Genomic DNA, 12824 nt, shown 5'->3' on the forward strand with positions numbered 1-12824 from the left:
AAATACTAAAGAGCGGAAAGAGACATATATGTGCCAAAATGTTTGTGGCAGCTCTTTTTGTTGTAGCTAGAAACTGGAAGATGAATGGATGTCCATCAGTTGGAGAATGGTTGGGTAAATTGTGGTATATGAAAGTTATGGAATATTATTGCTCGGTAAGAAATGACCAGCAGGAGGAATACAGAGAGGTTTGGAGAGACTTAAATCAACTGATGCTGAGTGAAATGAGCAGAACCAGAAGATCACTGTATACTTCAACAACAATACTGTATGAGGATGTATTCTGATGGAAGTGGAAATCTTCAACATAAAGAAGATCCAACTCACTTCCAGTTGATCAATGATGGACAGAGGTAGCTACACCCAGAGAAGAAACACTGGGAGGGGAATGTAAATTGTTAGCACTGATATCTGTCTGCCCAGGTTGCATGTACCTTCGGATTCTGATGTTTATTGTGCAACAAGAAAATGATATTCACACACATGTATTGTACTTAGACTATATTGTAACACATGTAAAATGTATGGTATTGCCTGTCGTCGGGGGGAGGGAATAGAGGGAGGGGGGGTAATTTGGAAAAATGAATACAAGGGATAATATTATAAAATATATATATATATAATAAAAAAAAAGTTGTCTAGAAAGTTTTCAAAGGAAGAAATCCACGCTCTCAATAATCATATTTTTCAAATGTACCAAGCCACTAATAATTAAGTGAATTCAAATTAAAGCAACTGTGTATTTCCATTTGACATCCATTGGATTGTTAAAAATAACAAGATAGAAAAATGACAATTGTTGTGGATTGGTCCAACCATTGTGGAAAACAATTTGGTATGCTTCCAATGTCACCAGAGTACCCTTTGACTCTTTGATAGCTCTACTAAGTAGTCTATACCTCACAAAAATCAAAGAAGAAAATGACCTACATGTATAAAAAGTATTTATGGCAGTTGTATGTTAGTAAAGAACTGAAAACTAAGGAGATGTCCACCCACTGGGAAATGACTTAACAAATTATGACATTTCAGATGGCAGAACTTGTACCTATGAGTGAAAAATAAAGGGGGTATATTTTTTACTCCATCTTAGGAAGAACTTTTTGGTGATTAGGACTACTGGAGATAGTATCTAATTCAAAATAAATGTATGTGATATGATATTGTACAGGAATGTAATATCATACAATATAATATGAATATAATATTGTGATGATATTATTGTGTCTAAAGGGATTATAAACAAGACAGTTTCAAAGAAACCTGAGAAGTCTAACATGAACTGATACAGAATGAAGTGAGCAGTCAGAAGAATAATTTACATAATGACATTGTAAAGGGGGGGAAAAAAAACATTGAAAGACTCTAAAGAATTCTGATCAATGTAATGGTCAATCACAATGCAGGAAGGATAATTAGAGTCACCTCTTCCTGTTTTTCAGTTGGGGTAAAACAGAGTGAGCAGCAAAGGATGAGCAGATGTGGCCAGGTAGCAATCTGAACCAAAGATTTCATTACATTTCTTTGCTCCAAATTCACCCTCCTTTCCACATTTCCCTGTTTCTATTCAAGGAGTTATCACAGATTCTGGAAATCATCATCTAGGTTTTTTGTATTTGATCACTGATTCCACATGTTCAAGTAGTTTTCAAATCTTCTCATTCCTATCTCCCCCAAAAAATCTTTCCAATCCATCCCTTTCACTGTGCTCAAATAGTCACTACTCTAAATCTCTGTTCTTCATCATTTCTCACCTAGGGTTTCTCAATGACCTTTTAATTAGTCACCCTCTGCTTGCTTCAAGTCTCTTCCCATTCTATCCTCCACACACCTGCCAAACTAATTTTCCTACAGCAATATCTGATCATATCACTCCCTTACTTAATAAACTCTAATGTCTCCCTATTGATGCTAGGATTAGCATCAATTCCCCTACTTGATATTTGAAGCCCTTCACAACCTGACTACAACCTACATTTTCAGTCTTTTTATATAATATCTCTCTTCGAGATCTCTATGGTCCTGCCGCATTGATCTTACTTCTTTTCATGAACTCTTAAAAGCACAATTAAAATATTGGTAGGAAAAGAATGTACCATAATATCTATTAACCAAAACCATATGAAGGAAGAATAAATTGTTGTTGGGTGGTTTTTTTGGTTTTTGGTTTACACACAGAGAAATATGACATCTAATGGAAAATTGAAATATTTACTGGCTATTGTGACCAATTATATTGTTATATTGTACTTCTCTTAATAAAAAAAGTATCTAGGGAAAAAGTCCTAGCTACACTGACAAAATTATTGTTTACTAATAAACATGTTTGTTATGTTTGCCCTATCACCCAGCAGGGCAGCTAGGTATCATTGGGTTTGGAATCAGTAAGATGGGATTTCAAATATGACCTCAGACTTTACTAATTGTGAGAAGCTGGGCAAATCACCTAATCTTGTTTGTCTCAGTTTCCTCATCTGTAAAATGAGCTGGAAAAAAATGGCAAACCACCCCAGTATCTTGGCCAAGAAAACCCCAAATGAAGTCACAAAAAATCAGAAATGAATGAATGACAACACTAATTCATGGCATAGATGGTACCTCGAACTAAGGCAGAAAGAAAGCTAATCTGGTTTTTCGTTGAAACATACTTCACTGGGGGCAGCTAGTTAGTGTAGTGCCTGGAGCATCAGCCTTGAAGTCAGGAGGATCTGAGTTTAAATCTGGCCTCAGATACTTAATGCTTCCTGGCTATGTGACCCTGGGCAAGTCACTTACCCCAATTGTGAAAGAAAGAAAGAAAAAGAAATATACTTCACTGCATCCATATTCAACACCTTCAACATATATGACGGAATATCACAAAAATATGCACAGCAAAAACAAACACATAAGCTGACTACAAAAAGAGAGCATGGAAAGTAAGGAACAGATAAGAAAAATCAATTATTTGATTGAACATTATATAGTTTCATATGTGTTCATTAGCAATCCTAGAGAACTCAGGCTCTGCAATATTTTGATAACCATTCAGAAGGTTGAATTGGACTTTTATATGCTGGCCACATTTGCCAAGAGATTTCTATTCCAACAATAGATTATTTTAAAAATATTTAGCCAATGAGAACAATATGATGAATTTATATTTTCGTCTATTATAATTTAGTTAAATGTAATTTGTGATTGACCAATTAATTCCAATATCTAAAAGCTGAAAAAATGAAATATTTAAAATAAACAAAGTTGTTCATAATTGGTATAGGAGGGGTTTGTAAAAATAGAGCTCTTCAAACACTTCCAATTTTGTTATAGGTACCAGTTTTCCCTAAATATCATTCACTAAATTTCTGGACCTTTTAAACTTAGCATGTAGCAACATGCTTTTGATTTCCTTATTATCTATTGCAAGACCTTATATACACTAGAGTTTAGTCTGCTTGGCAATTTTTCTTTCTTACTTATTTTGGCAATTTGCCACCAAGAATATAAGTCCCCTGAGATATACTGTCAGAGACAACACTCCTGGAACTGCCTATTGCATATTTTCCATGCGTGATGGGAAGAGCAAGACTCCCATAGGAGCAGTGCAATCTCTTTTGCATCCAAAAAAGACAACGCAACCCTGAGAAGAGTTGGGCACTGATGTGGAACATTTGGCATGATTTTCAGGAAAACTCTCTAAAATTTTTTTGATATCCTTGATTAATGGAAAAGGCTTTCTCTGTTGCTCAAAGAATTTCTGGAATCAGAAGAGACATATTTCAGAACTTCTAATCTACCCAAAAGGTAAACCTTCAAGGAAACTGTCTATCTGCCCACCATTCAATTCCTTGTCCAATGCATTTTTTACTGTTGGAAAAAGTTATTAAAATGACATTTTTAAAAAGCTCTAGAAGAGAATTCTGAGAGAAACAGTGATCAATAGAATAAGAGACTAATACTGAAAAGGATCTTTTTCTAAGAGAAAAGTGGATTATCATGGGTGCACAAAGCATACCTCAGATATTTCCAATTTGCTAGTTTGCTTTACTTAATTGTACTTATAAGAAAGGACAATATTGAGCTTTTTAAAAGTTGTTGGAAAGTTAGAAGGGGGTTTAAAAAAAGAATCAGATAAAGTTTTTCTTTTGTTTTTTTTTTTTAATTGAGGGCAGAAAATAAATTTTGTATTAGTTAAGCTTACATGAATTTTAATTTACATAAATAATGTGCTTTTTTTTTGTTTCCTTGGTTTCAACCCTATACTTCAGATAAGTAAAAAATTTGGAGACTTAGTTCCAATGGTCTTGTGATGAAGAGAGCCATCTAACTCAGAGAGAGGACTATGGGAACTGAGTGTGGTTCACAATATAGCATTTTTACTCTTTTTGTTGTTGTTTGATTGCATCTTATTTTCTTTCTCATTTTTTCTTGGTTTGATTTGATTTTTTCTTGTGCAGTAAGATAATTGTATAAATATGTATGCATATATTAGATTTAACACATATTTCTATCATGTTTAATAAAAATTGAACTACTTGCCATCTAGGGGAGGGGATGGGGGAAAGGAGAGAAATTGGAACACAAAGTTTTACAAGGATTAATGTGGAAGAATTATCCATGCATGTGTTTTAAAAAATAAAAAGATTTAATTTTAAAAATTGGGGACTTCTCAAGATGTAACCTGTAATGAGAAGTTGAAGAAAATATGGGCTAAGCTATTGGGGTTATGCTGTAGATGTCTTTAGAGTTAGTTACTATGGATGCCAAAACATTCTCACTGACATTGGGATTTTTAACTTTAGCTAACACTATAATATTTGCTTAATAGTGCCCCTATCAAGCTCCTAAAGCTCCCAGTCTCCCAAAAAGAAAATCAATAAAGAATAGCAAGGAGACAAAAATTGGTGCATTTTCTGTAAACAAGGGAAAGGAGCAAAAAATGAATTTTTAAGATAAACTTCAGGGTGAAATTTTAAGGTTTCCATATTGTTATAATGGCTGTAACATCAGACTTCTTGTTAATAATGATTTCTTTTTCTGATAACGTCCATGGAGCTCTTCACTGATAGATACTGTCTCCTTAGGATCAAATATTTCAAATGAAGAAACATGTCTGAGGCTTCCTGTGAGCAATTTGTTATTTTCACTTTGGAAAGATTGTTATCTTCATGTATATAAATCTATGTGTGTATTATGGTTGATGGATTTATTTAATCCTTCTTATATTTAATAAATTATCGTAGCTTTTTAGAATTTGCTTTTTTTTTTTTTTTTTTTCATTTCTCTCCTCAAGATCACTATAGTAACGGACAGAATGTGTCATCCAATATACACAAATATGTAATAAATAAAAAAAATGTTTTGTGGGTTTTGTTTTTAGTTCAGATTTGATTTAAGCAGATATATTCTAGCATTTAAGATCTTTGGAAAGTACAGATGACTAATATATCACTGCTTTCAGGAGGCTTTTCCCCATAGCACTGCAAATCCATGATGAGAGAAAGTAGTGTGGGAAAGTGTGGGTTGAGTAATAAAATGTCCACAAAACAAACCTTACAACTGCACATAATTGAATATTTCACATTTTAACTTATCTAAACTGTGTTAGCTCCAAAGTAGCACTTATTAGACTTTTTTCCCGCCTCTCCATTGACCTTCATTAGACTTGCTTTAGGTTTATGAGGACTGTAAAATTAGAGAACTCCAATAAAAAAAAAATTAAAACCCACCAGGATGGTTTTCCAAAGCACACCCAGCATTAGTCAAGACTTCATTATTTCAGCTAGTTGGAAATATCATATCTCCCGCTATAGTCCGTTCAGCAAAAGAGTTCTGTGCCTAATGCCTAATGAAACCAATTTTCACTCTGGCAGAACAAATTCAGGTTCTAATACTAACTTGAATTCCCAGTTTCTATTGGATATCAGAAATCAGATACTTTGAGGGAAAATTGTGTCAGAGCATCTGCTTTTTAAGCATTATTCTATTTATTTCACCTAAATAGCTCACGGGAACACTTCTTCACTGACACAAAATCCAGAAAACAAAAACTTGTGAGTTTTCCTTTTTTTTTTTTTTTAATAATACTGTGAATTCCGTTTTTTATTCTTCTTTCCACTGTGGCCTGAATTCTCCCCAGACCCCAACCATCCCATCCAGAGATGCCAGGTCCTTAAAATAGGAACAAACACTTTAGTCACCCACTAAAGCTGACAATTGCATTACAGTCACAGCCCATTGAACAACTCTCAGATTTTATTATCCTGAACCTGATGAGCATTGATGCCTTTGGGTGCTTACCTCTGTGCTAGAAAGAAAAAATAATAATAATTTTAGTCTGTCTCCAAAAGTTAGCATGTTTTGACAATATTCATTGTCCTGTATTTCAATTCATCATATCTTGCTTGCTGTTGAAATCTTACCTAACATTCTGACATTATTAAAATCATTCAAAGAAGATCTTTTTGCAACTCCTGTGATACTGCTGACCAAGAATCACATTTTCAGTGTTAACAAACTCGATTGTGTTCATTTGTGAACCTTAAAAGCAAATATTTTTTCTTGTATATTTCCTAAGAATCACGATGGAACTTTCCTGTGGACAGTGATATAATCAGAAATATGATGCTAATATTGCCATCATGGATTTCCTACATGATAAGTATGATGCTGTGAAAGGAGTTAAATCCCTTCCAATCCCTACCAAAACTGGTACAAATGAAAACGTTTCTTTCTGTTCCCCATATGATAAATTCTTCATTCTAACAAATAAAAATTACTGAACAAAATGTGACAGATTTCCTTAGAGTCACAGCAATCCACTTTCATTAAAATGTTTTTCCATTGTGCTTAGTTTGTGAAAAATAACGATTGATTTTTCCAAAGCCTATTTGTTTTTATTTTTCAGAAAGCAAACTTTTCATCCAAGTTTGTCAAGTAACCAATAAACATTCTTAATTAGTCCATGGCTCAGACTTTTCTAACTCATGGACTGAATCATATAACTTATTTTTTTTAACTTGAGGGGTTTTTTTTGGCTAAATGAATGTCTCTTAATATTATGCATTGTTTATTTTGCTCTTTTCCAACTGAATTTATAATGGGTTGTTTCTCCTTCCCCCAAAAAAGTTATTTTAAATGAAAAGTTTTCTGAATATTTGGAACAATAATGAGCGCTTTTATTTTAAATAATTTGATGTTTCCAACTGTGTTCTACTGTTGTTTTTTTAAACACAAAGAAAGTAAATTTCATAGCAAGGGCTTGTGTTTTATTGATTTACCAAAGATCCCTGATGAAGTGTCCACACAATGAACCAAGTCCAGTTCTTAAACATATGCATTGTTCAAACACAGGCTGGAAAGTTAAAATATGAGCATTGATTTACTGACCATATATTAGGGTCTGATTAGAAAAAAATCTGTGGATAATGTGTATACTCTGTGTGTTCATGTGTGTGAAAGAGAAAAGAAGCCCAGAGAGGGAGTGAGCTATAGGCGGATAGTATGACTTATCTTTGTTATGAGATTTATGAATGGGGAGTGGAGAGATAACTCAGGACCATTCTCTCCAGTGACAATAAATATTATAAAAAAATCAGCCATCACAGAATTATTTATTACAAGGATCCTGACTACAGTGTTGGTTACAGTGAATGTAAGTGCTGCTGTGAACATGTGTATATCTATACCTATCATTTGCCCTTGCTACAATATTAGTACAACGCTGCTCTACAACAAAAGGAATTCGACTTCAAATGCATGAAAACAGATTCTTCTAAAAAGTTTGCACTTCTTAAATATTGTGAAAATTAAGGAATAAACAATAAATAATAAGGAATAAACAAAACAATAAGGAATAATCAAATCAACATATTGCTGGATTGCCTCTCTGTAGTTGCCTCTCTGTAGTCGCGGTTTTGTTTTGTTTTATTTAAAAGAAAGTCTGTCTGTCGGTCTGTCTATACTCTCCCTCTCTCTTGCTCGCTCTCTTGCTCTGTAATTGAAATAAGGAAGGAAATACTGTATCCTTAAACAATCTGGCTGCTAAGTATTTGTCTACACCTGACCAGCATGAGCCCAAAGGGGATGGGCACGAGGTTTCTGATTCCCCCCCACCCTCCAGGCAGCCCTTCCCCTCCCCCACCCCTGTCTCTGCCAGCTTTGCGGTAGGGCCTCGGGGCCAGTTTCTGCTGCCCGGCTTTCACTCGGACCTGGCGTTTGGCTGGGACTGGCCGGACTTCTTCGGCCCGCCACAGCGCAGGCTGCGGAGCGTGGCTGAGCAGCCACCAGCGTTGGCTCGCTTCCCAGTTCCTGCGGTAGCTCCCAGAGCTGAGCCAGCCCAGGAGCGGACGCCTAAATGCGCGCGAAGCAGGAAATCCTCGCGGCAACTCGAGAGACCTTTCCTGTAGCTCGCCTCGGTTTTCTCTCAGAGTTGGGGTGAGAAGGTCGGGGGAGGGGTGGGGTGCAGGACAGGCCCTGGAATAGCTGTGGAGGAACAGTCAGTCTGCTCCAGGGGACAAGTCTTTTTCCCGTCTGCTGGAACTAACTTGATGAACTCTTCTCTCTCTCTCTCTCTCTCTGGAATCTCATCTTAGCCGAGGCCGTCTCTGGGCTGCTTTGCCCTCCCCTCACTGAGGCGGGGGATGTGGAGGCCCAGTTGGGGGACTGAAAAGGCTGGGAAGCTGATAAACACCGTTCTGACAGCATGCACACACGGACACGCCAGTGCAACAGGGGGAGTAGGTACGACTGGGGCTTCTGCGGTTCTTCCCCCTCCCTGCCTGAATCTCCAAATCCTGTCCAGTAAGCCAATAAAAACGTGGTTTGTTCTGCCTCTTAGCCTGAGGGAAATTGGTTGTCACTGGGGAGATTCGGGTAAGCTAGGCCGAGTAAAGAAAGGATGCTATGGAGATGCTTTGGGTATAGTTTTCTTGCTGGCTTCTCAACTAAAAAGTTACTGTCCGGGTGCTCGCTGCGATTTCCACCGAGGCCAAACTTCTGCCTTTTGGTTGCTATTGGAAACTGCCGACGGAGAGAAAGGGACTCGTCTGCTCCTGGGCAAAAGCAAACTGGCATTGGTACCTGTCCTCGGAGAGCCCTCTAACTAAATGAAACCCCTTTCTCCTCTTTGGAAAGGTCCGGACACTGTCTCCTGGAGTTGGGGAGATAAAGCAGGCGGCCGCTCAGGCCCCAAGTTGGAGCAGTGGGGGCCTCCCTGCTCCTCACCTAAGGACAGCCGGAACTCGACCCTGTTTACCACTGTTTCCACCCAGTGGGGCCTAAACTGTTGGCTCTGTCGGTAGCTACCCCTGGACTGGAGCCCGAGAGGGTTGGAGAGAGAGTGCCAGGGGATGAGATCGCCTCAAAATGAATGCAGAGGGAGTTGGGAAAGGATTAAGAGGAAACTGAGCTGGAGAGGATCCGGAAGACTGGGGTGGGCAGGAGGAAGAACGACGAAGGGAATTGAGGCAGTTGAAGTTGCTCTTAGTCAACGGGACTTGGTCCTGGCGACATGCCAGTCCCTCTTCTTTCTCACCTCTCCTACTTCACTGAGGCTAGTTGTGATATCGCTCTACCTCTTCTCCCTCGTTCTTCCCGGCTTCTTCCTCTCACTCTCCTGAAGAACTGCAGGAAGAACAAGACCCCTTCCTCCAGATGAAACTGGCTGGAGCTGGGAAAGCCCACAGAAATCCATCCAGGTCACTTTAGAAACAAAGTGGGGGTGAGGAGAGTAAACATTCCTCACAATCTGGAGAAGGGAGTCCTGGGGTGACCCGGACATGGACCTCCTTCCCTTCCCCATGAGAGATGGGGGAGGGGAGCAAGGAAGAGAGAAGTGACTCAGTGAAAGGAGAGGAGAGGAAAGGAAATTCCTCGAAATAGCGCCGGAATTGAAATGGATTTTTAGTTTGTTTTGCTTTGTTTCGTTTCGTTTCCCGCTGCTTTCTTGAGCTCCAATCTAATTGTTTTTCCCCTAGAACTATTATAGGAGATAAGGGTATTTCTTTTCGGGAGCCGATGGCTTTCCACAATACACTCAGAGATATACATTTATTCTTTTTCAAAATATATTTTTTAAAAGTTTGTTCAATGGATCTTCCAATTCTCCGTTTTAGACTGTATGGTTACAAATTCTTTTGGCACATTCACACAAAAAAGGAAAGCTAAAAAGAAAAGTTAAAAGAAAGGAAGGCTAAAGAAAGGAAAGGAAAGCTTTAAAAAAAGGGAAAAAAAAAACATCCCTGGTGGGATACTGGGGCTTTAGTTCCTGTGTTGACCCGCAGCGGAGGGCCACAAGTTGTGTCCAGCTAAGTGGTAGGAAGGAGCAAGGCTCAAACCTCCTCAAGCTTCAACTACCTCTACCTCCCACTCTTACAGGCAGTGAGCTACTGAAGAATATAAAGGGGAAATGGGAATTACTAGGTAACTGGAGAGGGGACCATCCCCGTATTTCCCACCTGGAAGTTTAACGAGAGAAGATATGTCTTCCAGAATGTGATTAGTAATTAACACTTTTCTACTTTCAAGGTCTCTCTCTCTCTCTCTCTCTCTCTCTCTCTCTCTCTCTCTCTCTCTCTCTCTCTCTCTCTCTCTCTCTCTCTCTCTCTCTCTCTCTCTCTCTCTCTCTCTCTCTCTCTCTCTCTCTCTCTTCCCTCTCTCTTCCCTCTCTCTTCCCTCTCTCTTCCCTCTTTCTTCCTTCTTTTCTAAAAACAAACAAACAAATTTGTATTCAACCTAAAGAAAAACGATGCATCGCTATTTCAACCCTAACGATTGACTGGAAGACTTCGGGCAGCCAATTATTGTGATTATCCAAATCGATGTCTGCGCATCCTCAAGCTAGGCTCTACAGGTAGTGATGGTGTCTTGCATGAAAAAATTAAGTTTAGCTTCTGAAAAATATGAATGTTCCTGGCCGACAGCTCAGAGGAAAGGTTGTGTGCAGACACGTAAAAAGAGAAATACTGAAGGAGCTGCGGGCTGGGCTGCTCGCCAGTGGGAAAAGAAAAAAAGGGAAGGTTCTCGGGAAAATCCGTTCCACCTTAAGAAAGTCTCCCTCTTTAAAGGAGAGGTCGAGTAGAAAATGGCTGCAGATGCGCCTTCCACCTGTAGGGGGAGGTGCTGCCCCGTGTTTCCGACTCAGCCCGCTAAGCTTGCGCGTTAATTGCTAAGCACGCTTCTGGAGCCGGGCTCAGTCTCCAGCAATCTCCCCCGAGGGGGGCGGGGAAGAAGGGGGAGGGAAGAGGCCATGCAGCACTTAAATAAGAAATCCAAGTCTTCCCTTGTTTTGTAGCTGCACGGTGCCTCTGTGAGGAGTTTGGGGGAGGGGATTAAAATCATTTTGCTGAGGGAGAAAATATGGGGTGTTGCCTTTTCCCCACCCCCATCTCTGCCCTCGCTTCCTTCTGCCCGCCACCATTCCCCTACCCAGCCTGGATCGCGTTTCCCAACCTCTTTGTTCACGTTATTGGGAGCTGCTGAGTGTGGCTTTACCTGGGAAAAGAGGTTCCACTGCAACATTCAGAAGGGGTACCACTGCCTTTTTTCACCCTCTCCCTCCCCCTCCCCGTTTTTGTCTTTCCTTTCTGCTCTGAATTTTGCCAGCTCCTGAGACCCCCCCTCCCCCATCTCCTGAGGATTTTGTTTTTGGTTTGGGGGATTTTTTTGTTTGGTGGTTTTATTTTATTTTGTTCTTTCTTCTCCGCCTCCCGCTCCCTGCCCCTCACCCCCACTCCGGCCCAGCCTTTCTTGGGTCTGGGAAACAGGTCCTTTCCCCCCGCTCTTCTCTGCTGTCCCCTTTCAAAGCTCGACCCAGAGGCAGAAGTGGATGGATTCAGGAAGACTTGGGGAAGGGGGAGGGGAAGGGGAAGCTCGATGCTTAGTCTATCTCTGCTTTTCCTCGCAGGAACTGTTAGAGGCTCATATCTCTTGGTCCTCCAAGGACGAGTTTCAGACCTTCCGGACTAAGGCCCTAACCGCTGGAAAAAGACGATATCCCGTGGAGGGTGGGGGAGGGGGCGCTTCTGGAACAGAGGGCAGCCTGAGTACTGAAACCTTAGAACCGGCCCCCGGGAGGCACACAAACATGAACCTCACCTCTAGCTCTTAGCAGCCAAACCCAAAGGCAGCGGATCCCTGCAGCATCCCTCGGGAGAAGGCTGAGGGTGAATGAACTGTGTGGTTGACACCTGGCTCTCAGAGCGGCCACCACCGTGACCTCCTGTGAGAGGGGAATCGGGAAGCCGGTTTCGGGGACTGAGGAAGCCGACTACTAAAGGGTGCCGCGCCTCTGTCCCTCTGGCTCCCCCACCTCCACCTCCACCCTTGTATCGAGACCCCAAGGACTCTTCGCAATTGTTTTCTTAATTACAGTTCCAATTTGTATTATGCTTAATTTCTTAAGTTCTGTGAAGGGATCTTGGAGTTAAGTGGAAGGAAAGGGGGAGGGGAGAGGAAAAGGGAGGCGGGAGGAGAGCGAGCACTGATCAACTGAAATAGCAGGTCTCTTGGCGGCTCTGTGGAAAAGTGACAACTAGATCCATTGAATAAACAGGTTTCAAAAGTTGATTTGGACTTCGTGCAGAAATACACACAAAAACACACATTCCCCCGGTCCTGTTAACAAATACAGCGTAGTTCTAGAGTCATCACTTAAATTACACATCTGTCCCTGGCACTGACTGCAAAAAAAAAAAAGAAAGAAAAAAAGTCAGAACGTCGTCCCTCTCTCTGGTCTCCTCCCCCGGCCCCCCACACACCCCCATCCTCCTGGACACCGCACACACAATCTCGAACGCGCGCGTTTTCATTGCACGCGGTGATGGATCAAGGTGAAGGAGGCCACG

At 40.4% G+C, this 12824-nt stretch overlaps 1 long non-coding RNA gene across 1 annotated transcript; it reads left to right on the forward strand.

The window, feature by feature from the left end:
* Positions 1-10839: 10839 nt before the first annotated feature.
* Positions 10840-12546, forward strand: LOC141542469 (uncharacterized). Its single transcript, XR_012482168.1, has 2 exons — positions 10840-11508; positions 11885-12546. It is a non-coding gene; the product is annotated as an uncharacterized LOC141542469 (long non-coding RNA).
* The last annotated feature ends 278 nt before the right edge of the window (positions 12547-12824 follow it).

The sequence above is a fragment of the Sminthopsis crassicaudata genome, chromosome 5 (genome assembly GCF_048593235.1).
Source record: "Sminthopsis crassicaudata isolate SCR6 chromosome 5, ASM4859323v1, whole genome shotgun sequence".
Taxonomy (NCBI): Eukaryota; Metazoa; Chordata; class Mammalia; order Dasyuromorphia; family Dasyuridae; genus Sminthopsis; species Sminthopsis crassicaudata.